Source organism: Diabrotica virgifera, chromosome 3, assembly GCF_917563875.1.
Source record: "Diabrotica virgifera virgifera chromosome 3, PGI_DIABVI_V3a".
NCBI classification, from domain to species: Eukaryota; Metazoa; Arthropoda; class Insecta; order Coleoptera; family Chrysomelidae; genus Diabrotica; species Diabrotica virgifera.
In genome coordinates this window covers 98588809-98615355 of record NC_065445.1, presented here as the reverse complement: position 1 = coordinate 98615355, position 26547 = coordinate 98588809, and the positions used below count along the sequence as shown (strand labels likewise).

Below are 26547 nucleotides of genomic sequence, written 5' to 3'. Positions count from 1 at the left end.
CAGCTGCTGCATTTTCGTGTTGCAAAGAAATTGAAAATGTTTATACATTTAATTTCATCAGAAGTATTTGCATCCTAGAATTTAACTAGATTAAGGTATGCACAAACGATCTCTATAGGTTGAAGTGCGGAGAGGCTGCATAGCCTTAACGACCTCACATAATATAATCTAAAGTTGGTGCTTATTACCCGCACTATTTAAAATATTTTAAGAACCAACAGCAGAACAATGGAAGAAGTGCACTAATATGGGGCCCCTTAATAACTGTACCCTGTATACCTACACTTAGTTTTGCATGCACCCAGGTAATACCAACAAAAGAGTATGATAATTATAAATCTTTTAGAAGAATACGAAAAATGGTGATAATAGGATCATGGGGATGGATAATAGAATGGAAACACAAAATTATAGAGAATATAAATACCTGGGAATGAAACTTACCTATAACGGAACACTATATGAAGACAGGGGCAAGAGAAATACTAAAAGAAAAAAGCGATACCACTACTCAATGCAGTAGTTGGAGAAGCGGAGTAGATGAAGATTTGAGAGATCGAGGCACAGAAGAAGATGCCTGGACTGGAATGATAGAGATGGCTCGAAATCGGAAGTCATAGAACCTAGGACGTTATAGTGATGGCGTTCTCATTTCCAATTAGTCACATTATGGTAATAATATAATTCAATGAACTTTTACATAAGGTGTCATCAAACTATAACGAAACCACAAAAATTTGCCCGCAGCTTTAACCCGTATTCAGTATGAATATTAACAATATCCAAGAATACAGTCTAATAAATCGAATATCTACCTATATGAATTTATAATAAGTGAAGTGATTTTTATTACACGCATTAAATAAAAGTAATATCATTAGATATATGTACTGTCGATCTTAATCTCAATTGATATAGTACAGGATTTGTGCTTGACCGATTCAGTACAAACACTGTTAAGAAAAACTAAATATTGATCACTGATTGTTGCCCAAGTGTGATTGACACCTGTGAATGTGGGAGTTAACTATTAATATTTTATGTGGTAAGTTTCGTAAAATGATAAAAAAGTGATAATAATTTTAGTTTATGAGAAAAAACAGTGCTACAACTTTGAATAAATTGTTTTTAAATTCCGCGAATGATTCCAATAATAAGTAAGTTGTATATGTATTTCTTAAATATTTACTTGTTGAAATTTATTACTTGATTTAAAATTTCACTATTTTTTTGTTTGCTGATAGGCTATTGCTTACGTAGATCTACTTCAGAAAGGAACTACAATGTTCAAGGTGTTTTATTGTTTCATATGGTCAAGAGACCTCTAGATATGAAAAAAACGCGGAGTGCTTCCATTTAAAGGGATGCGCTTTTGAGAAAAGGGTGAATTAACCCCTATGCACTAGGGTGCATAGGGTGAATTCTGTGCACTTTTTGTACATACACATCTACGGAAAAATTGTTCCAAATTAAATTTACTATCGAAATATCACCTTTTAAAGTCAAAAATCCATTCAAAACAAGCAAAAAAAAACACGAAAAAAATTTGTTTTTTGCCTCTTAACGTTTTTGCATGGGGATATAGGTATATGCATTGCTGCACATAAAAGAAACTTCCATCCTTCCTCTTTAAAATGACAGATCACAGTATTTTTGGGCCATTTTCCTTATTATTTCGCAAACATTGTTCTGTAACTTTTTTCTACGCAGATTTAGGTATATACAATGGTATAATATTGAATAGGAAGAGAAGTCAATTACCTTTAAAATTATCGATTGTATAAGGTTATACGACTATTTTTAAGCAAGTTATGGTTTTTCAAAATTTTATACTTTTAACGATTTTTGATATTTTTTACGATTATTTTTTGAATTTCTCATTATAACTTTTTTTCTGGTACCTTTAGGTAGACCTATATACATTTCTGAATAAAAAAGAAAGCGTATTGTCTTTACTTTAAAATTGTGTATTAAAAAAAATTCTATGATTGTTTTTAAGTACCTAATATACTTTTTCAAAGTATGTATATACAAACACATAATATAATATTTTATATTCCACTAAGTGGGTATCATAATATGGAAAATTTTTGATTATTAATTTTGTGAAAAAATTATTCTTCATAAAATGCTCTGCATGGTCTAAAGCCTAAGATGCAATAATCAGATATCAAATTTTATCAATAGTATACGAGGTATGTTAAAAAATTTGGATTTCGCTCAAGAGTAAAGTACCTTTATATTTCACAATATCGAAAAGTGTTGTAAAGAAAAGTTATTTGGAATTAAAAATTATGTTCTAATATGCAATTATATTCTAATTGAAAAAAAAATCAAAATTTTTCTCAAATTACGGATACCCTTAGATATCCAGCGGATATCTTGTTTAAAAATGGTCTTAGAATTTTTTACAATATATAATTTTAAAGTCAAGAACATAAACGTTTTTTTTTTCAATAGTTCATTTTAAAAGTAATTGATTTCTCTTTCTGCTAAATGTACCATTGCATATACCTAAAGCCGCGTAGGAAAAAGTTACAGAACAATGTAAAATGGCCCAAAATGCTGTGCGAACTTTGAAAAATTATATTTTGGAAACTATAAATTCTAAAAAATTTAAAGTTTTATAATATAGTTGACGATTAATTAGAACTGAATCAAAAATTTGAATTTTTCGGGGAAAAATACTGCGCGTCAGAGAAAACGGGCCACCCACAAAATGGGTCATTTTTTATGTCTCGAATTTCCTAAACCTGTTGTCCCATTTAGGTGATTTTTTTAATATGTTATCTGTTATAGTCTTATTCTTTAACAATATCGCTGTAATAATATTGTTGCGAGACATGTAAATTGTCATTGTACACCGGGTGTACCAATCAAAATGTGTTTTTCTCAAAGTTCACCAAACCCTGTGGAATATTCTAGCATTTATAAAATACTGAAATTAAAACCCAACTATAGCCTCAGGTTTTCTTAACATCGTGTTTTTATTTATTCGCTTATGTTGGATAATAAAAATGTTACTTAAAAGTTAATTAAAAAAGTTAAAAAATACAGGGTGTTTCTAAATAAATGCGACAAACTTTAAGGGGTAATTCTGCATGAAGAAATAATGACCGTTTGCTATATAAATATGGCCGAAAATGCTTCATTTTCGAGATACGGGATGTTGGATACGGGTTTCTTACAAACTGACGATTTATTTATTGCTCTAAAACCGGTTGAGATATGCAAATGAAATTTGGTAGGTTTTAAGAGATACTTATTGCGCATTTCTCGACATGCAATTAAGAATTTTATATTCTCCCTTGGTTTCATCTCTATTTATATTCGCTAGCCTGGCTAGAATATAAATAATTCTCATCGGTATTAAAATTCTTTAAATTATTGACAGTTGTTCTGCTTCCTTTTAATTTTAGAAATAATGCTTACACCACTTTAATTTTATTTGTATTTACAATATGACTACATGAGATTACATTAAAAACTATAATGAAATCTACTGAACTGTACTGTACCACTTTTTTTATTAAACATATTAGCAGATTTTATCAGAATGTTGTGACGGGTAGCTAGCTCTAACAAAGTAAAATATGATTACATATTGCCCTGTTGGAGAGAAGACCCCCTGGATAGATGTCTGCAAAATAAAAATAAAATTAATATTACAAAAATGAAATATCCTTACACCTCACTACAGTGTAAGGCACAAACAGTCACGCAATGAAAATATTAATGAACATACGGGAGCCATACCATTCTGATCGGAAGCACGCTCACTCCACGGCTTCCGCTTAATTACAAGCATGCGTATCACTTCACTATGGTGTCTCGCTACTCAGGTCGGCCTGCCTGCTCAATCAGCTGATTGGCCTTGGAGTCCAGAGCTGGTCGCTACAAGACTGATTCTTCTCCGCTCGCTCGGTTGTCTCCTTAAGTACGTTCTCTGACTGGACTATTTTGAAGAAGTGGAAATGAGTGGGGTATCGGGTTGCGCGAACGGTGAAACGCCACCGGTTCAATCTGTCGACGTGCTGCTCGAGGCATATCATTACACAACACCCTTCTCTTTGGAAAAAAAAGTAACATTTTTTTGTGGCGTCTACAGCCGTGTGATGCCATCTACCCCTCGCGGTATCTTGATAATAATCCTCCTGCCATTATGTTGCACGTAATTCGGTACCTTCTGGTCCCCTTCAATTAGGCACTTTGGGACGATCTCTACCAGGTCGGAGTATTCTTCGGGTTGAGGCTCTCCTGGAGTGGATACGGCTTGGGCTTCGGGACCTGTTGACATATCTGGGGCCGCCGGGGATCCGAAGGCACTCCGCTTCCTTGGCGGGGATGGCGGCGTACCGAATAGTTCATGGAACCTCTTCAATATTCGTTCGGCGTCTTTCCCTGGTGTCACGGACGGTCTGGGTCTCTCTGGCGTTACTAGAGAGGTCATCTGTTCAGGAATTTCTAGGATGTCTTCCATGGTTGATGTCTTCTCTTCTTCTTCTTCTTTTTGTATAGACATGACTCTGTCTGTTTTTTCAATGTGCCTCTAGTAAGTTGTCGTTCCATTGTTTTCGTGGTCTTCCCACTGATCATCTTCCTATTGGGGAACCGTCTCTCGCTGTCCTGACTACCCTACTTGTTGTCATTCGGCTTATGTGCTCATTCCATTCTATTCTTCTGTTTCTTACCCAGTTGTTAATGTTATCCACATTGCATCTCCGTCGTATATCTGTACTTCTAGCTCTGTCCCATAGAGTCTTACCATCGATTTTTCGAAGGGTTTTCATCTCCGCTGTTTCGAGCAATCTTTTTGTCCTCTCTGAGTCGGGTCGTGTTTCTGCCGCGTATGTCTGCCTTTCATTTCTTTTCCGATATTTTTATTTCTCCATATTGTGTCATTCAGGCAACCTGCGGCTCTATTTGCTCTATTCACTTGATTTTCCACTTCTGTTTCTTGTCTTCCGTAGCTAGATAGTGTGGGGCCTAGGTAGTTAAACTCTATCACTTGTCCTATTATCTGACCTTCCAGCTCCAATTTACATCTTATTGGATCTGCTGCTATAACCATGCATTTTGTCTTTTTGAGGAAATTAACATGTTAAATTTTCTGGCGATTATGTTGAATTGGTGCAGCATACGTTGTAAATCATCTTCACTTTGGGAGATTAGTATTGCATCGTCCGCATAGCAGATTATTTTAAGTTGTTTTTCTCCCATTTAGTATCCTTTTTTAGTTCTTACTTTTTTTATTATTTCGTCCATGATCAGGTTGAACAATAAAGGACTCAAGGAATCCCCCTGTCTTATCCCATTGCCGGCTTCAATTGGGTCAGTTAGTTCATCTTCCACTTTTACTTTTATTGTGTTGTTCTGGTAGATGTTTTCTATCGTTTTAATTATTCCCAGAGGTACCTCTCTCGAGTATAACAAGTGGACAACGTCCTTTAATGTGACCATGTCAAATGCTTTCTTAAGGTCCACGAAACATAAATATGCAGGTTTGTTGTATTCCAACAATTTCTCTTGAACTTGCCTCATTATAAATATAGCGTCAGTGCATGACCTTCCCGACCTAAAACCTTGTTGTTCTTCTGCTAATGTTATAATTTCATATCAATTTGTTTGTTATCACTTTTGTTGTTAATTTTAATGTTGTGTTTAATAAGTTAATCCCTGTGTAATTCTCTGGGTCTGATTTGTCTCCTTTTTTGAAGAGAGGTATTAGGATGCTTGATCTCCATTCTTGTGGTATTCTGTTTTGTTCTATTATTTTTTGTATTAGTTTTAATAGTTGTTTAGTTAGATCTTGTCCTCCGTACTTTAGGAGTTCGTTCGATGGTTGATGTGGACGAACTAAATTCTGCTTGCTAGTATTGCTGCTTAAATACCGTTTGCTTTTGGTGGGGATTGGATTTCTGTCGAGATATCTTCCCCCTCCCACGGTTTTAAATCTTTTACTTACATGCGCCGTCACTGCTCTCGGCCAATTTCAGTTTTACAATTACTGGTGATATCACAGATGTTACTATGTATGGTTCTTAGTACTTTGGCGCTAGTTTGCTGATGAAAGCTGCACTAGCCGATGATAGATGGTGTTCCTTTTTCATGACCCGATCTCCTGGATGTGGCTGCCAGTCTCTTCGTCTTATCGTAATGTTTCTTTTGTTCCTCGAAAGCGTGTTCCATGTGTATTTTCGCCAATTCTCTTAACGCTTCTAACGTGTTTAAGTTTTCCGCGTACCCCTGTATACCTTGATTGTTTGTCGCATCTGTTGTGTCTAGGGGAAGGCGGGGCGGAATGGGGTACTAAGTTGAAATTGATTTTTAAAAATAAGTTAGGATTAATTATTTAAGCTGCATATCATTATATAAACTCATTGTAATGTTGTTGACATTATATTACAATATTATTATTTTATAAGAACAAGAACAGTAAGTTTGTTACTAAAATATTAAACAATGTCAATTGTCATTACAGGATTAGTGAAATTAATAAAAAAATAACTTAATAATTGTAATTATTAAGTCCAATTATTAAGCACCGTTGAAAAGTCATTTTATGTTAAGTTATGTTAAGCTAAGTTCATCACTGCCACTTTATTAAAGCCCATAACTCTGGCGCCAGATGTTGACTCAGACTCAGGTTCCCGAAGTGATACAGTAGGATTTCTCTTTAAAAATCCATTGACCCAATCTTGGCCGGCGACTTCACTCGTAAATATGTGGGCTAGGCCATTTCTTACAGCTATCTGATAAGCTAAGGTACGCAAATCTATCGTCGTTAGACCAAATAATCGATACTCCATAATTTTCAAATAGCTCATGAGCTCATATTCTTGCCTTTCGGTAAAAACAGCTCAAAATTTCCCTGCTGTTTTGTCAATATGTTACTGCGGATATTTCCTTTTCTCTGCAGGATGTCTCCAGGTACTTTGGAGAACATTAAATTGCTTTGGAGCCTTCAAATAACCTACTTGACCAGAAATAACCTCTTCGGCAGCATTATTCATACTTTTAGTAGACCATGGCTGTCTATTCGTCTTTCTTCTGTATACTAGAACCATCTGAAATAGAAGAAAAATAGTTAAATATAGAGTTCCTGTTTAATAAAAATAGTGTGGGCGGCACGGGGTACTTCCCCATTCCGCCCCAAGCACATGATTTATTTCATCAAGCTATGGTCACTCGAAAACGATTGGTAAGAAAACGTATGCCTAGACTAAATGAAAGCTAAATAAATACCCTACAAGTATTACCAACTAACGTTATAAAAAAACAAGCGTGTGCAACTTACCTTGGTCATAAAATCACAAACAGTTACAAATTATAAGCGAAAAACCACGCAACGATAGATTCACGTTGTTAACGTCAAGAGAACTAGACAAAGGTGCCTACCGGACTTCAACCACACTACACTGATGTACTTTTACTTATCGCTGCTAGTCTGCAACACGTCATTGATACTTAAAAATACCAATCTTCATTCCGCCCCGCTACCCCATTCCGCCCGCCTTCCACTAATTCTCTTCCAAAATTGAGAAGCGCTGGTGAAAATCCTGTTGAATCATGTCTTGACGAATTTATGGCATAGCAGAATTCTGGTATGAATTTGTCCCAGTCTTTATGGTTATCCTCCACGTAAGTAACTATCATTGTTTTCAGTACCTTGTTCGTTCGTTCTACTGGATTGCATTGAGGCGAGAACGGTGGTGTCAGAACGTGATTTATGTTGTAGGACTTTATGAATGTTTTAAAACTGCTGCTTGTGAACTGCGCGCCGTTGTCCGAGATGATGCTCCATACACTATAACCGAAACAGTGGCTTACCAGGTCATGCCTTTCGTACAGTTCATTAGCGAAAACTTTAGATTAATGCATGCCAATACACGTTGCCATACCAGAAGATTCACCCGTGAGTACCTTAAGAGCATACAGTAGCGCGTCATCAATATAATTTCGGTCGATAGATAGTATCATACCTTTTTTGGTAAGGTCTGTGAAACTTTGGCAACAGTGGTAATCTTTGACATTATCTAAAATCAATATTTTGACAATTACCTATACTCATCTATCTATCTATCTAATCAGCCCTAAACATCCATCCTTGGATATAGGCCTCCTCTTCCTTCTTCCATGCCTCTCTATCTTGGGAAATTTGCATCCAATTTGACCCAGTGTGTTTCTTCAGGTCATCCGACTATCGGCTCTGTTGCCTTCCCCTTTTTCGTTTGTGGTCCCACGGTCTCCAATGTATAATCATCTTAGTCCACCTTTTATTCTTCTGCCGTAGGGTGTGTCCGGCGAACTTCCATTTAAGCTTTGCTACTTCGGTAGAGACATCTTTCACTTTGGTTTTGTTACGGATCCATTCGTTTCTTTTCCTGTCTGATAGTTTAATGTTCAGCATTTGTCTTTCCATGGATCTTTCTGTCTTTGCTATTTTTTCCATATTTTCTTTTGTAAACGTCCATGTCTGAGAGCCATATATATTAGAACAGGGAGTATACATTGATTGAATACTCTTGTTTTTAGGTATTGCGGGTATTTTCTGTTCTTTAGAATATAAGACAGTTTTCCGAATGATGCCCAGGCCAATCTTATTCTTCTCTTTATTTCTTCGGTTTGATTTTCTTTATTTAATCTAGTGATTTCTTCTAGATGTATATACTCTTTTACTTGTTCTATTCTTGTTTGTGCCACTGTATTTATTACTTCTTCTTGTTGATTGGTCATGGTTTTTGTTTTACTGTAATTCATCTTCACTCCTATCTTTGTCGATTCTCTATCTAGTTCTTCCATCATTCTTTGTAATTCTTCACTTCTTTCTGTTATTAATACAATATCATCAGCATATCGTAAGTGATTCAGATATTGCCCGTTTATGTTTATACCGAAGCCATCCCAGTGTAGTTGTTTGAACACATCTTCTAGCGCTTGGTCCAATAGCTTGGGCTAGATGGTATCTCCTTGTCTTACTCCTCGGTTTATTTTAATAGGCTCCGTTTGCTTCATTAGCTTAATAGTTGTTGTTGCCTTATCATATACATTTGTAATTAAGTCGGTATGTCTGTAGTCTATTCTGCTGTTTTGTAGGGAATTTTTTACTGCCCAGTGTTCCACACTATCAAATGCTTTTTCGAAGTCAATAAATGCCATGTATAGCGGGATATGATATTCGTTAGCTTTTTCGATTAATATCTTCATCGTTAAAAGTTGGTCACTTGTACTGAAGCTCTTTCTAAATCCGGCTTGTTCTCTTGCCTGGTATCCATCTAATTTAGTTGTTAATATATTTGTTAATATCTTGGTTAATAGCTTGTACATCACATTTAGTAAATTTATGGGTCTGTAATTCTTTAGATCCTTTTTATCTCCTTTCTTAAATAGTAATAGTAACAATGTTATTGCTTCGTTCCAAGTGTTAAGTATTTGTTTTGTCATTAATATTTTATTCGTAAGTATGTACAAAACTTCTCTAGTTGTTTTCCCACCATTTTTTTAGCATTTCTACAGTTATCCCGTCTTTTCCTGGCGATTTATTATTCTTCATCTCCTTGAGTGCTCTTTTTATCTCATTCTTACTGATTTCTGGTTGTAAGTCGGAATTGACATTTTTTATTTTTATTTGTAGTTGCTTAAGGATTTCTTGTGTTGGTTTCTGTTTTGTATTGTAGAGGTTTTTATAATATTCTTGTGTTATCTGTATAATTTCTTCTATATTATTGGTCTCTATACCTTCTTTGTTCTTTATACTATTAATCTGTATGGATCCAAGCTGTGGTTTTAAGCACTTCATATTTCTATTTTGTTCAATGGTTTTTTATATTTTTTCTTTCTGTACTCTCCTTTGACTTTCCTTGATATTCCTTCTGATAGCTTTGTTTACCTCTTTGTAATCTACTGTGTTTCTCTCATCTTGTTCTATTAATGTTTTTATTTTGCTCAGGAGGTTTTTTGTTTCTTAAGATATGTAGTTTTCCTTTTTTATTCTTGTTTGTGCTACCCCTTTTCCCGCCTTTGCTAATGTATCGGTTAATAGCTGATTTATTTCATCGATATTTTTGTTTTCCAAATCTCTAGTGACCGATATACTTTCCCTTATTTTTTGTTTATATTCCTCTTTTGCTTTCTTAAGTTTTCCCATATCTAGTTTCGATCTATTTTCCGTTTTCTTTTTCGTTTCGAATTGGCTATTAATGCTGAGTTTGGCTCTGACAAGTCTATGGTCACTACCAGGGGCGTGCAGTCCATGGAAGCAAGGGAAGCATTGCTTCCCTTGGTTTCCGTAGTAATGCCGTACCATCTGAGTAACTGAGATAATTTTAAAAAAATTAAACAAACACATAATAAGCAGGATTTTAAGTTGCGTACGAGAATATTTAATTATGTAGTACAAGCAGCAAGTACCTACCTAATAAGAAAAGACAAACGTATTTTACTCTATTTTTGTCATACAGTAAATAACTAAGCAATGAAATAGGTACCCATACTAGTATAAGCAGCCAGCGACTCAAGCCTATGTAAAAATCATCGGGGTTAGATGGTGAGCGGCGAGTTCAAATTTGGGGCATATCTTTAGCTTATAAGCAGTTTTGTCAATTGCATACGAAGATGTTTTTGGTGAATTTAAATGGGATTTACCAGCATTTGACAATGACGGGCTTCGTTGACTGATTTTTTGAAAGTATGAAGATGGATTTTATTGAATTATTTATATAAATAAGTACATAGAATTATTTATATTATAAATACTAAATATAAATATTATTTATATAAATATATTATAAAATATGTGTGTTTTGGAAAATGGTGAAAATGTGAAATGTGGGATACAGAAACCATAAATAGCTTAAGAGGATTTTTGGATAGTTTAAAAGATTATTTGAATTTTACTTTATAACTTAGCTTTTTTCAGAAATATTTCCATTCTCCGATAATTTATTTAATGTATTGCAATGCAAGATAAACGAGATTGGTTTCTGTGTAAAAAAATTAGCGTATTTAAAGATATTATTAACAAAAAGAGAGAGATGACTTTGAAAAATGCTCGAATAATATGATGGCAAGAAGTTAAGTTAAGCCTAAAAGGAAACGAATAGGTACGCACTGATAATGTTGGAGATGTCGAATCGTGCTACCGCCAACTATACAATTTACCAGATTTTCGATCAAATATGTCAACGAATGGAAAATAGGTTTTAGGAATTTTGATGACCGAGACTTTCTTTAGCTGTGCAATTTTAATACATTAAAAAAACACATTTTCCTGAAAAACAAACAAAATCTTTGATGCGTCTTTATGGACAATATTTTGACTTGATTTCATTAAGTTCAGACCTAACAGCTTTATATGAGACTGAGAATATTGAGTATTGACATAAAAAATATTGCCAGTGAGTTACTAATATTTTTTCCACCTACCTCTACCGAAACTATACATTTCCTGGCCTGATTGTAGGGAGGAAAGGCGTACCTACTTTTCGACCCTAGGGAGACAAGGTACTTTTACTCCCTAGGGAGTATACCTAGTAGCATGTATCCGTTTTATAAAGGATTTTACTTGTTTTCTTTTCCAATTGAATATACATAATCTGATTAAAGAAATGTCACAATATCCACGTTTGTACAAGTTTTCGAAAAATGGTAGAAGAACTGAGTTACATTATAAATAGGTGTTTTTACAATTTTTTTTATAAATTGCTTCCCCTGTTTCAAATTTCACCGCACGCCCCTGGTCACTACCGGTTGAGAAACGGTTCAGTACTGTAACATCTTTGATGATGGCTTTTTGTGTTGTAAGGATGTAATCTATTTCGTTTTTAGTATTACCGTTGGGACTTATCCATGTCCATTTTCTTTGAGGTTTTTTGTTAAAAAACGAGTTCATAGCAAAAAGTTGTCTCTCATCTAAGTTGTCTTCTTCCTAAGCAAAAAGTTGTCTTCTTTCGCCGTATCCATATTGTCCTATTCTGTGTTAGTCTTCGTCTATTCTTTCCCATATACGCATAGGCGCGCTAAATGGAAGTACAGTCAAACCCGCTTATTGGAATAGCCTTTGTGCCAAGTAAAAGTATTCCTATAACCGGGATATTCTAATAACCGATCATTGGTTGCTACTATAAATGTTTCGGGACCTCAAATTTCTATTCCTTAAACCGGGATATTCCTTTAAGAGGTATTCTAATAAGCGGGTTCGACTGTAATAGGAAACAATTTTCTTCGGGATACCGAATTGCATGATTACTTTTGATCATAGAATGTCGATGATGGAGTTCGTATATGCTACTTTTATTGGTTGGGCGACGACCCATTTGGTAAACTGGTCTTGTACGACTATCAAGAAAATATTCCCCTTCGTAGATCTTGGGAATGGTCCCATTAAATCAACTGAGACAGTATGACAAGGCTTTTCTACAGCGGACGGTTACATTTTCCCGGCTGGTTGCATTTGAGACGGTTTATAGGTACTGGAGGCACTTCGTACAGGTTCTAACGTAGTCTGCAATTTCTTTGAACATTTTAGGCCAATAGTATTTCTGCGCTATTCGGCAAATTGCTGAATATTTTGTCTCAGCCGGTGTGAGGGGTCGACTAGCATATGCGATTACTTTATCTTGGCCGTCATACTTCTGTGTTAGTGCAACTCCAAGTCCGCAGTTTGACGAATCTGTTTGTAGGTAAAATGTTTTCGAAAAATCGGAGCACGCTAATACTGGGGCCGACGTAAGTTTTGTTTTAAGTTCTTTAATTGAGTTTTCCTGCTTATCGGTCTATTTCCATCTTATCTTCTTCTTCAGAAGCATGCTTAGTGGTCTTGCTATAGGGCTTTTCATCGATTGTCATTTGTTTCGAGCTTCTGTCATGTGTCACATAATATTAATATATCTACGTCATACGTCTTTGTTTTGTATCATTGATTATTATCAATAACGTATGACGTAGATTCATATATTAATATTATGTGACACATGACAGAAGCTCGAAACAAATGACTGTGAATGAAAAGCCCTATTGTCGAATAGTTCTCTATGAATCGACGCCGACGATACCATGAGGTTATTCCTAGAAAGTGACGGAGTTGACGCACATTTCTCGGTGCTGCAAGTTCGGTCGTAGGGTTGGATTTCTCCGGGTCAGTTTTTATTCCCTCTGCTCCCACAACGTGTCCTAAGTATTTGAGCTCTGACTGGCAAAATGTGCATTTTTCGAAGTTAAGCTGTAATCTGTCCTCTTTCAGTCTTCGAAAGTCCTCTTGTAGGTGATTTAAATGCTCTAGAAATGTCTTCGATATTACCACGATATCATCCAAGTAGGCGAATGCGAATTCTACATCGGGCGGTGTTACTTTATCCAGTAGTCGTTGGAAAGTTGCTCCGGCGGAGTGTAGTCCAAATGAGGTGGTTCTGAATTGAAATAATGACATTTTCCTGGTACGCTAAATGCTGTCACTGGGCAGCTTGTTCCTTCCAGGGGTATTTGAAAATATCCCTGTTTCAAATCGAGGATTGAGATAAAATTTGCTTCCTTAAGTCTATCCAGAATTTCTGATATTCGAGGTAACGGATATGCGTCCTTATCTAATAGTTCGTTGACTTTTCTAAAGTCAATGCAAAATCTGTACGAATTATCCTTTTTTCTAACTAGTACAATCCGTAAACTCCAAACACTTGTGGAGGGTTCGATGGTTCCTTCTTTTAATATCTTGTCCACTTCTTGGTTGATGATCTGCAGCATTGCGGGATTGTGCTGCCTATACGGCTCAGTGTTGCCAATCCCATTTCTCTAGATTATCCGATGATCGCTCAAAAAATATCCGATTTGTCACGAAAAGGTACGCTAGGTCAAAAATTATTCTGTTATTAAAATCAATGTTACCAATGTTATTCTTTCAGTCCCTTTAACAACCATCAAATAACAAAATCCGTTGTTCGTACGCCAATCAGTTGATTGTAATCAATTATCATTATGATAATTAACATAACTGATTTATTAATTAATTATTAATTATCAATTAACGTAACAATTAGGGAGCGTTCAAGTATTACGTAACGCGATTTTTGAAGATTTTTGACCCCCCCCCCCAACCTGCGTTACGTAATACTTGAACGCTCCCTTATTAACATAATTGATTAATTAATCAATTAATCTCATAATTGTAATCAATTATGTTTTTAGCAACCCAATCAAAGTTGACGTTGATAGTAATTAAATATTTGATAATGATCAGTTGATTCCATTTCTGATTAGTGTTCGAAAAACCGGCCCTTTAATCTACTGGATTCTCTATTTCACGGTTTAAAAATTTTCGTTTATAGATGAAACTCTCGTATCCTAGCTGATTATTACCTAATTCATGTATGTAAATACTATTTACTTACTATTATTATATTATTCGTATTTTGTATTATCGTAAGGGTTAAATTCTAAATAAATAAATAAATCTAAATATTTCATTATTTGGATCGTTATATTAATTTATTATAATTATTTAAGTAAAAAAAAAACTTTTAAATATTATTTTATTAAAACGTAATAACTACTTAAACTAGGTACTGGAAAAATAAATAATAAATAAATCAATACAAAATAAACTACAGCTACATTAATAGCATAGGCGCAAAATTTGTGGTCAATGCTTTTAAAATGCATTATTTTTATCGAGTCCAGAGTTACTACCTACATAAAAAGAAAATAAAACTAAATCGTGCGTGAATTAGCTTTCATAAGTTTAAAGACTAAAAACTAAAAACTCATCGGACGGCAATAAACTCATACTCATCGAACTAATACTCATCAAAGCAATAACATCGGACGGCAGACGGTTTTTGAAATTTGAATTGTATTAGTATGCCTTAAGTGGATGCACTTGTGCATTTAAATTCTAAATAAAAGAATCGGCACATGTCCCTTTTGTCAAAAGATGAAATGTATCGGATGTCACTAACATTCATCCAGTATAGACTATTTATAAAAATTTGGGCGGAACCAAACAAAATTAATGTGTTGTTGGTGTTGGGAATATATGGATGAGAAAGTTTTAGTCGATAGTAGATACACTGAAAAATATCCGCAAATATCCGATTTATTTAAAGATACGAAGAAGATACGACAACTCTCAAAAAGGTACGCAAATCGGATAATTATCCGCCGATTGGCAACACTGATACGGCTGTACCTATACGTACCTATAGGATCAAGACCTATGACATGACTTGTTTTATTGTTAAATTGCAAGAAATAATTTAACAACAGTTAAATCAGTTTTTTACATCGACAAGCTCTTGCCTCAAAATGTTGGAAATGGGTTATGTTTAAATCTCTCATTAAAGTTGTAAACTCCATCAAAGCAAAATTATTACTAAACACTGCCACGGATAATGCTAGCGGATTAAAAAATGAATTAGAGCAGTTTTCAATTGAAAAAAAAAAGGTTTAAGTGAAATGAAATAATAGGATTAATTTTTAGTACGTTTTTACATAAATGTAAGCTACTTATACAATATAAAACAACAGTTTTCTGAATATTTCACCAATGAAATTCAAACCAGCCGTAATATGTAAGTACAAATGGGTACTGAATCATTTTTTAGACAATCGTTTTCAACACGCTGTAATTCCAACAAAAATGAAATTAAAACTTATTTATATTATATCAAGTGATGTAATGATAAATCTAATTTTTTCCCCAAAACCCGGATCAGTCTTGGACCAGAAGGATTCGAGAATACCCCGAATGGGTGAGCGAAGCTCTCAAATATTTGGTTCCGTTTGCAACATATTATAGTCCTGTCGCCAGGGGGGGTACAACGGCCTCCTTAATTCAGATGGACTTACCCAAGTTTTTTTTATATATTTTGACCCGCAGAATACGAATTTTTTGCGTAACAGTTGATCCGGATATCGATAAGATTGTTATAGACAAAGAACTTGAGGAATTACATAACAGCGATTTCTCGCAAAACAAAACATCTTTTTGTATTTTTTGGGTCATTTTAAGCAAAAAATATTCCTACAAGTTTTTTCGTAGAATGCATAGTTTTCGAGATAAACGCGGTTGAACTTTCAAAAAATCGAAAAATTGTAATTTTTGAACCCGAATAACTTTTGATTAAAAAATAAAGTAGCAATTCTGCTTACCGCATTTGAAAGTTTAAATCAAATTATATCGGTTTTGATTATTTGCATTGCTAAAAAATTGTTATTTTATTGTTAAACAAAGCTATAAACACCTAGTATGTGAGTGATGTTTTCAATGATTTCTCATTTAAAATCGAACGAGTAGGTAGAGTAGCTACAAGTGTAAGCGAGGCAATTTCTACGTAGCATGCGTTAAAACGCATGTATTAGGCACGGGAAACACTATGTGTTTATAGATTAGTTTAACAATAAAAGAATTAATTTTTAGCAATGCAAATAATCAAAACCGGTATAATTTGACTTAAACTTTCAAATGCGGTAAGCAGAATTGCTACTTTATTTTATTTATTTTTTTTTTTTTATTTAATGTTGTAATATTTACAATCTGTCCTCAACTGAGAACAATAGGTAAATTATTTGACAAAAATTGAAAATTTTGACCTGTAGAGGGAGATCCAGTGATCACCCTCTTTACATAAATTAAATTAAAACAAATTAAAATAAGTTTAGTTATCACAGATTATTCGAATCTTCTTGCTAGATCCACTACTTTGAATCTCTTCAGGCGTCGTACATCATTGTGGTCATCAGTAAGGTTGCTGGCTAACTCATTTGGATGAGATTCTAGTCTCTTGGAATATTTTTTGTAATATTCCGTTATTACTGTTTTTATGGATGGCACATTGAGGTCTTGCTCTATCACATAGTTTGGCACGTACCAAGGGGCATTCAGCATTGTTCTAAGGACTTTGTTCTGGAATCTCTGCAATATTTCTAGGTTAGTTTGACTGGCTGTCCCCCAAAGTTGGATACCATAAGTCCACACTGGTTTTAATATAGTTTTATATATCAGCAGTTTGTTTTCAAGTGATAGTTGAGATTTACGACCGACGATCCAGTACATTTCTCGAAATTTTATTCCTAGTTGTTTTCTTTTTGTAAAAATGTGTTTTTGCCAAGTTAATCTCCTATCAAGATGGATTCCTAGGTACTTCACAGTATCGGTTTGTGGGAGTTGAGTTTCATTTAGTGTTACAGATGGACATGTTTGTCTTCTCATGGTGAAGGTTACATGGATGGATTTACTCTCATTCGCCTTTATCTTCCATTTTTTAAGCCATATTTGTATATTATTAAGGTCTTTCTGAAGGGTTCTGGATGCTGTATTTGGATCATGGTGAGAGGCTAGTACAGCAGTGTCATCAGCAAAAGTTGCACACGTTGTTTTGTTACTTGTGGGTAGGTCAGCAGTGTAGAGCAAGTACAATATCGGTCCCAAGACACTTCCTTGTGGTACTCCGGCTTTTATTGGTCTTAGGCTTGTGTATTCATTATCCTGCTTGACTAGGAAATGTCGGTTGGAAATATAGCTTTTTAGGATTTGATAAAAAGGATGAGGAAGGTTTTTCTTTAGTTTAAAGAGCATACCAGCATGCCATACCTTGTCGAAGGCCTGACCAATGTCCAGGAATGCAGCAGAACAATACCTTTTATTTTCTAGATCACTTCTGATGTGTTTTACCAGTCTATGTACCTGTTCTATCGTTCCGTGTTGTGTTCTGAACCCAAATTGGTGTTGGGGAATTAGTTTCCTTTCTTCTATAACTGGGGATAATTGTTTAAGGAGAAGTTTTTCCAAAATTTTTGATAGAACAGGTAGCAGGCTTATTGGTCTGTATGAAGTCACCTGAGTTTTATTTTTCCCTGGCTTAGGTATGAGAATAATTTGAGCAACTTTCCATTGTTCTGGGTAGTAACCTAGCCTAAATATTGCATTAAATACTTGCGTTATCATTTTCAGACCTTTGCATGTCAATTGCTGCAGTACTTTCCCGTTGATCAGGTCATACCCTGGAGCTTTTTTTGGACTGATTTCATGCTGGATCATATTTCTAACTTCTTTAGTGGTGATTTTTTGTATAGGTAAATCCATCTGGTAGGGCGATTCCAGGAAGTCATTTATTTCTTCCTCTGTGTCACCATCTTCCATGGGATGTGGCTGGAATACATTAGTGAGGTGATTTGCAAATGCTTCGGCTTTTTCCTTATTATTTCTACACCAGTTTCCCTCTTGGTTTCGTATTGGTGGTATTTGTTGTTTCGGGTGTTTGATTTTTCTCGTGGCCTTCCAAAGGGTATATTCACTATCTGCGTTTGCTGATAAACCTGTAAGATATTCTTAGTATTTTGTTATTTTTGATATTATGCAACTGTAGTTTAATTTCCTTGGTGATTTTATTTAATTTCGCCTTGTTCTCATGTGTTCTTTTTCTTCGCCACTCTTCTTTTATTTTTCTCTTTCTAGCAATCATTTCCTTTATTACAGTTGGGCAATTCTCTTTTAATTCTGTTTGGTAGCAGTCAGGGGTAGCATACCAAGCAGCTTCTTGTATAGGTTTCTGAAGATTTTCTACTGCTGCGTAGATGTCACTTTCTGTTTTCAATGGGATGTTTATGTCAATTAGTTCATCTAGTTTAGTCTTGAAAATGCTCCAGTCTGTTTTGTTACTGTATAGTGATGGTTGTTTAGTACTGTTTGTTATTTGTGCATACCATGTCGCGATTACGCTAGAGTGGTCAGAGGGTAGATCGTAACAAGATTCTACTTTTGCCAATTTAACATTAATTCCTTTAACAATATAAAAGTCGAGTAGATCAGGTATTTTTGCATTGTCGATAGGCCAGTAAGTTGGTTCCCTTGTGGTGAGGTAATTTGCATTGGTCGCATTTATAGCTTTAAGAAGTTCTCTGCCTTTTGTGGTAATAATTCTGGATCCCCAGGTAGTATGCTTAGAATTAAAATCTCCTCCTGCTATAAATCTATTTCCTAATGTTTTAAAGAAATTTTCAAACTGTTCCGTTTTGTTATTGTGCTTTGGCGGACAGTATATAGCTGATACTGTTAGTGGGCCTAGTTGATCTTCCACAACAATGCTGGTGGCCTGTAGATAGTCGCATTCATGTTTTTGTATTTCGTAGTGCTTTAGTTTATTACTTAAGTATAAAAAAGATGATGCACATGTCAAGAAGATCACTAAACAAACTAAAAGAAATAGCTGGAGAGATTATGTCGGATCCCTAAATAGGTCAGTCCCTATTAAAGATGTATGGTCAAAAGTTAACCGAATAAAAAATAGAAAAACAAAGAACAAAGTCCCTGTTATTCTGTCGGAAGCTTCGTGGATAGAAGAGTTCCATCAAAATATCACACCGCCGTCTGCAGAATTAGTAATTCCTGATTTACAACTAAATGCTCTGTACGACTATCCAGAACCAATCCGTTTCCTAGTCAAACCATTTTCTGCCACTGAACTAAACTTTGCGTTGAAGAAAAACTCAAATTCAGCACCAGGTGCCGATAATATCCATTACTCGATGCTATCAAATCTTTCAAGAATTGGTAAGGCTGCACTACTAAATATATATAATGAAATTTGGATGCGCCGCATAAAGATTCCTGACGATTGGCACGTTTACACTATTATCCCGGTTTTAAAACCAGGAAAATCATCAAAGAATTGGGATTCTTACCGTCCAATCGGTCTGGCTTCCTGTATACTAAAAACATATGAGAGACTTATTAAAAACCGTCTGGAATTTTGGCTAGAAAAGAACGACCTATTACCAAGAAGTCAGTTTGGTTTTAGAAAAGGTAAATCCACACAAGATAGCCTCTGCCACTTTTTAATAGACATTTATAGTTCCTTTACTTATAAGAAAGCAGTTAGTGCTTTGTTCTTAGATATAAAAGGGGCTTACGACAACGTTAATCTTCACATACTATACGCGAAAATGTTGGAAATAGGAATACCCGAGATAGTAACATGGAACATCATTAACTTATACATTAATCGAGCAGTTCACGTTAGATTAAATGGAGATCAATCTAACTCCCGATACACATCTTTGGGACTACCTCAGGGTAGCATCCTAAGTCCTATATTATATATACTGTATACTGCTGACTTAGAAACTAAACTTCCTCAACACATAAAAATCCTACAGTACGCTGATGATGTTGCGATATATGCAGAAAATAAGTCAATAGATAGATGTAATAACTACCTTAAATCGACATTGAATATTATAAAAAAATGGGCTACCGATAATAACTTAACAATATCAGAGAGTAAATCAACCATTGTTACCTTTACTAAAAAACGATATGTTCCTCAAAGTCATCTACAATTTGATAATACTAGTATTCCTTATAAAACTTCAATAAAATTTCTTGGCGTATTTTTAGACTCCAAATTAAATTGGAAAGAACACACAAATTACATATTACGAAGAATGGAAAATGCAATGAATATCATGAAGACTGTAAGTGTCAGTAACTGGGGAGCTGATCCAAACATATCAATATTACTATACAGAAATTTGATAAGATCAATCTTAGACTATGGATCTATTTTTTATGGCTCAGCATCAAACTCTGTACTCCAAAAAATCGAGAGGATCAAAAATAAGGCACTTAGGTTATGCACTGGTTATCTTCGTAGCACACCTATATTGGTCATGGAATGTGAGCTTAATGAACACTAAGGAATAATAAGTATAATAAATAATAATAATAATATATAATAATAATAAATAAACATAAGGAACAATACTTTCCTTACGCAGGGAATACCTAAGTGAGAAATTTATAGTTAAAACAGCGGTAAACGATAAACTGCTATTAAATAAAATTGTTCATTTAACCACCTCATACCTAACTCATTATTACTGGGAAAAAAAGAAACTGCTTTTAGTTGTGGAAAGCTTCCTCAACGTTTCTAATTCCATTGGCGACATACACCAAATTGAACAAAGCTCGTCTCGAAAGCTAAATTATGAAGATTATTTATCTCCAGTTAACTGTCATTTAAGTAATATTCGTGCGACAGACTTCCTTACTAAAATAGACCACCTTCAGTGTGTACAAAAAAACTGGGGGAGTTATCAGAAATTATATACGGATGGTTCAAAAATGGAAGGAAAAGTTGGATATGCTATATATTACCCACAAAAAAGTATAAAAATAAACAACAGATTACCTGATAAAATGACAATTTTCACAGCTGAACTCATTGCAATCAAAGAAGCATACAAAATATGTATTAATCAAAAAGAACTCAATTATGTTATATTTACAGACTGCCAAAGCATTGTAAAGACATTGAAATATAATGTACATAATTTTGCAGAAAATTATATCATCAGTGACATCATAGCAATGAACAGTGAAGCTTTGAAATCGGGCAAAAATATAATATTGTGTTGGATAAAAGCACACATTGGTATAAAAAACAACGAAATAGTAGATGATCTGGCTAAAAAAGCAACAACGAAGGAATCCACTCTGCATACTTATCAACTTCCTATGGGAGACATAATTTCTATTATGAGATCTATCAAACGGACGAAATGGCAGGAACAATACAATAATTCAGACAAAGGAAATTATTACAAAAAAATCCAGCCTACACTTCCCATCAAGACATGGTTTAATCAAGTTTCCAACAAAGGCTTTATCAAAACTATTTGTCGAATAAGAAGTAATCACTGTCTGACTCCAGTCTACAAAAGAGAAATAGGACTTGTAGATAATGATGAATGTTTATGTGGAGAGCTAGCTGATCTACAACATATGCTATTAGAATGTCCTTTACATTTTATTGAAATATCAAACTTTTTTGCCAATCTAGTTCAAGTTAATGTACAATTTCCTTTTAATCTCATATACCTTTTACAATCAAACAATCTAGATGTTTATAAAATTTTGTACAACCATGTTAATTGTTTAAAATTAAAGCTCTGAGAAAAAAAGAAAAAAAAAATAAAAAAAAAAAAATAATTAAATAAAATAAAAAGATACTAAGATCTAAACCTCCGCGAGGTTGAATCGGGTTTAGGTCTTAGCGCGATAAAAAAATATACAAAAAAAAAAAAAAAAAAAAAAAAAAAAAAAAAAAAACTAAAAAAAAAAAATAAAAAATGTAATAAAAAAAAAATGTTAAAAAATATAATAAAAAAAATAATAAAAAAAACAGTAAAAAAAAAACAGTAGTACTAATAGTTTTAAATTTAGATACTAAGCATATATTTTGTAAAAGAGAGAATTCAAAACACATTGACTGGCCAGTTGGTTGCTTAAACCAGTGCCAATAAAACATAAACACACACACAGTTTATTACTAACTATTATTGCAGTGCCTCCATGTGCTTTTTCGTTGGGATGTTGCGTATGATAAGTTGTAAATCGTGGAATATTGATGTGGTTTTTGGATGTAAAATGAGTTTCTGTAATCAGCATTATGTCAATTTTTTGTGTGTTAATAAATAGTTTTAATTCTTCTACATGTTGACTTAAGCCATTGGCGTTCCATAATACTAGCTTTATTAACTGAGTCATTTCTGGTTGAGAATCATGGTCAGGAGGTTGAGCATAGTGCTCATTTGTTCCGTCAGTTTTTTTAACATGTCTTTCAGTTCTGACATGTCTGTGTGGTTATTAGTTTGATTTGGTATATGTTGTGTAGTAGTTTGGTTGGAGGCTTGCTGGTTAACTGCTTGCGTTGCTTGTGCGTATGTTATTCCAGGTTGCACATAGTTGACTGTTGTAGTTCTATCTTGGTTTGTCCTCGCGTTGTGTCGTCTCAAGTTAGGGAATTTAAGTTTTTGTAATTGTTTGTGAACTTCACACCCTCTATAATTTGCGGGGTGATTTTCACCACAGTTAGCACATTTAACATTACTGTCTCTGGTTTTCCTTGGACATTCTTTAGTGTAATGAGGTTCTGCGCATTTGACACAGCACGGTTGTTTATTGCAGAAGTTTTTTGTGTGGACTTTATTTTTTAATCAAAAGTTATTCGGGTTCAAAAATTGCAATTTTTCGATTTTTTGAAAGTTCAACCGCAGTTCTTTCGAAACCTATGCATTCTACGAAAAAACTTGTAGGAATATTTTTTGCTTAAAATGACCCAAAAAAATACAAAAATATGTTTTGTTTTGCGAGAAATCGCTGTTATGTAATTCCTCAAGTTCTTTGTCTATAACAATCTTATCGACATCCGGATCAACTGTTACCCAAAAAATTCGTATTCTACGGGTCAAAATATATAAAAAAACTTGGGTAAGTCCATCTGAATTAAGGCCGTTGTACCCCCCCTGGCGACAGGACTATTATCTAAGCGAGTTGAGTTTCTCATCGATGATGAAGAAACCCAGCAAGTTATTGCTTAATTTAACGAATAATATTTTGATTGTTATTCATACCTCCATAATAAAGTAGCAGATTTTTTAAGTTATAAGGTAAAGTTTTTTATTTATTTTTAAGTTATATTTATAGTTATAGTTATGTACAAATAAAGTAATGTAAATTCAACAATTATTATGCTTATTTTCAATGTATAAAGATAAGACTTATTAAACGCTTTTCTTTAGTTCAATCGTTTGGGTCAAATCTTTAGACGTTAATTTGACTGCCTTTTCTTCAATGCAAATAAATGAAAATTTGCAGCCATATGCATTCGCGAAAACAATACACGAATAGTCAATAAAAATTTTTTTATGTTTATTAATTGTTTAAATAAAAAATACGATTTTAATGAAAAATGCCGAAATTCTCTCATTTTTTACAATGAAGAAACTCGAAACTTTTACAGATTGTAGCTAATTATATGAACTATACATAATTTTACGTTCTACGTTAATTGTTTACGTTATGCTTCATAAATAAACAATAAAGTTTCAAATTATTTGCCGATTCCGACTACTTTTCATGTTTGTAAATCATATGTTTTATACATATATTTTAATAAACATGACGATATATTTTAATGTTTGAAAAGTGTAAGACTAAAAAGTAAAAAATAAAAAATATGAAAAATAAAAATTTTAAGAAACGCTTTTCTTTAGTTACGAGTGACCAAAATTAAAAATATTACAAAAAAATCAACTAAAAAGCAAATAATAAAAAAAAATCAAACTCAAAGGATTATTCGAAAAAAACTGTTAGACAGATTAAATATAGAAAAATCTCACACATTCGTTAAAAAATTGAAAAAATCTTACACATTCGTTAAAGAAAAGCGTGGGGCGAAAATTGTTTATTTTAACCACGCTTTTCTTTAACGAATGGGTTAGATTTTTGTATATTTAATCTGTCTAACAGTTTTTTTCGAATAATCCTTCGAGTTTGAATTTTTTTTTATTTTTTGCTTTTTAGTTGATTTTTTATAATATTTTTAATTTTAGTCACTCGTAACTAAAGAAAAGCGTTTCTTAATTTTTTTTATTTATTTATTTTTATTTAGTTTAAATATACTTATACGCTATTATACGTAGACGAAATATTTTTCTAGAACGATTCGGTAAAAAGTAGGGATAAGATTAAACTTAGATAGAGGTACCGTCATTTGGAAAGGCACTAATTTGCATATTATTGTACTTGTGCAGAGGTCAAAATTTAAAGTTTTTTCCTTAGTCACGCCTTAGCATTAAATAATTTAAATACTCAGTAATAGTTTCAATTGTCACTAACCAATCACTAACTTTAAAGGCGATTCCTAGACAATTTCTAGATGCGCCATAATATGCAAATTGGTACACGACAATTAGACCGAAATCATTAGACTGAAAGCAGTAAACCGAACTCATTGGACCGAAAAGCACTTTACCGAACCCTCACTAGACCGAACAGCATCAGACCGAAATGGTACATAAATCGATTGCAGTAAATTATGCTAAGATTTTGTATATCTGTCTTTTTGTTTATTGTATTTTTTTGTATTATTTTATATATAGACTGTGTAAATTGTACAGTCTGATATGAAATAATTTTCATCCGTTAAACAACATTAGTGCAGATAAAAATAAATTAAGGGTAGAGTGACTTAGTGACTAAGGGCAGAGTATTTTAATTTTTAGTATTGTACACAATAAATATAAAAATAAACCAAAAGCAAATAAAAACAAAAAAATAAACAAAAAACAATGCAAAAAAACCAACCTCTAAACTATTTTTAGTATTTAATTTTTAGTATTGTACATAATAAATAAAAAATAAAACAAAAACAAATAAAAAATAAAATAAACAAAAAACAAAGCAAAAAGCAACCTCTAAACTCGCCAGTATTTTAGTATTTTGTGCTACCAGTTCTAAGACTGGATAAAGAATGAATGGAGGTTGATGTTACCCTTGCTCAGATTACAATCCTCTTTGAGCACCCTGTATTATGTATCTAATGCTTTTCGGTCTCCTGCTTTTTGGTCTCCTACTGTTCGGTCTAGTGAGGTTTCGGTAAAGTGCTTTTCGGTCTAATGAGTTCGGTCTACTGCTTTCGGTCCAATGATTTCGGCCTATTTACAGTAAACCACGCAAATTAGTGCCTTCTTAAATGACGGGGCATCTAACATTGTGTGTGACTGCTAAAAATGAGGCTGAAAATGAGAATTAGTTGAACCTTGTTGACCAAGGGGAACTAAAAATTCAAGCGTTCAAAATAGAAAATAAACTTCAAAATAGTTCAAAAAAGTTTTTTTATCTCTACATAATTCGTATGGACTTTTTGTATGCAATGTTTTAATAATATAAATTAGCAAACAATGTAATTCGTTTAAACAGTTAACAGAATATATTTTTCCCAAAAAATTCTAATTTTCGATGCAATTCTAATTAATCTTCTAGACTATGATAAAACTTTAAAAGTCTTTATCTTTAAAATGAAACTAATTAATTTTTTACATTATTGTAACTAAATTAGTTGGAAATAAAAAAAATTACTACTTTTTATCATAATCGTCCCAAAATAACTTTCTTTGTAGAAAAATTATCAGCTCGACTATGTTAAAATAAACTTGCTTGCATAGAAATCGGACCACTTTAAACTTTAGACTTGAACTATACAGGGTGAGGCAGATAACTGGCCTATTAGAAATATCTCGAGAACTAAAGGCAACAGAATCATGAAAATTGGCATACAGGGGTTTTGAAGGATGATCTATTAAATGAAAATATTTTCATCTCTTTGCAACTTCCGGTTATACCGGAAGTTGCTAATAACTTCGTTTTTTTAAAAGGGACACCCTGTATATTTTTACATTTTTGGATTCTCTTCGATGTATTCTTTCTTAAAATATGAGGATTTGTAATGTTATACAGGGTATTTTAAAAGATAATTACGTTTTTTTATTAATTTCGTAGCAATATTCACACCCTGTAGAATTGTAGTAGTTTGACAACTAAAAATCTACTTACGTTCAAATGATTTTTAATATAGTCTACTATTGTTAAGAACCATTAGTATAGCTAAATTTTAAATTTTAGTATACAGGGTTGGTCGAAACTCGGAATGAGTATTTTCTGAGTTTTCTTAAATGGAACACCCTGTATTTTAGTATTGTAATGAAATGATATTT

At 33.5% G+C, this 26547-nt stretch overlaps 1 protein-coding gene and 1 long non-coding RNA gene across 5 annotated transcripts in view; one reads left to right on the top strand and one right to left on the bottom strand.

Moving 5' to 3' along the window:
- Positions 1 to 882: 882 nt before the first annotated feature.
- The window catches only part of LOC126881986 (uncharacterized), a 159499-nt gene continuing 133834 nt past the window's right edge, over positions 883 to 26547 (top strand). For 3 of the 4 annotated variants that reach the window (XM_050646748.1, XM_050646746.1, XM_050646739.1), the window contains exon 1: positions 883 to 1045. The gene's annotated coding sequence lies outside the window, so the exon portion shown is untranslated. The other variant, XM_050646742.1, reaches the window with a different exon arrangement.
- LOC126881996 (uncharacterized) lies at positions 3438 to 3890 on the bottom strand. The gene is made up of 2 exons (XR_007697075.1): positions 3757 to 3890; positions 3438 to 3640 (listed from the first exon to the last, which is right to left on the bottom strand). It is a non-coding gene; the product is annotated as an uncharacterized LOC126881996 (long non-coding RNA).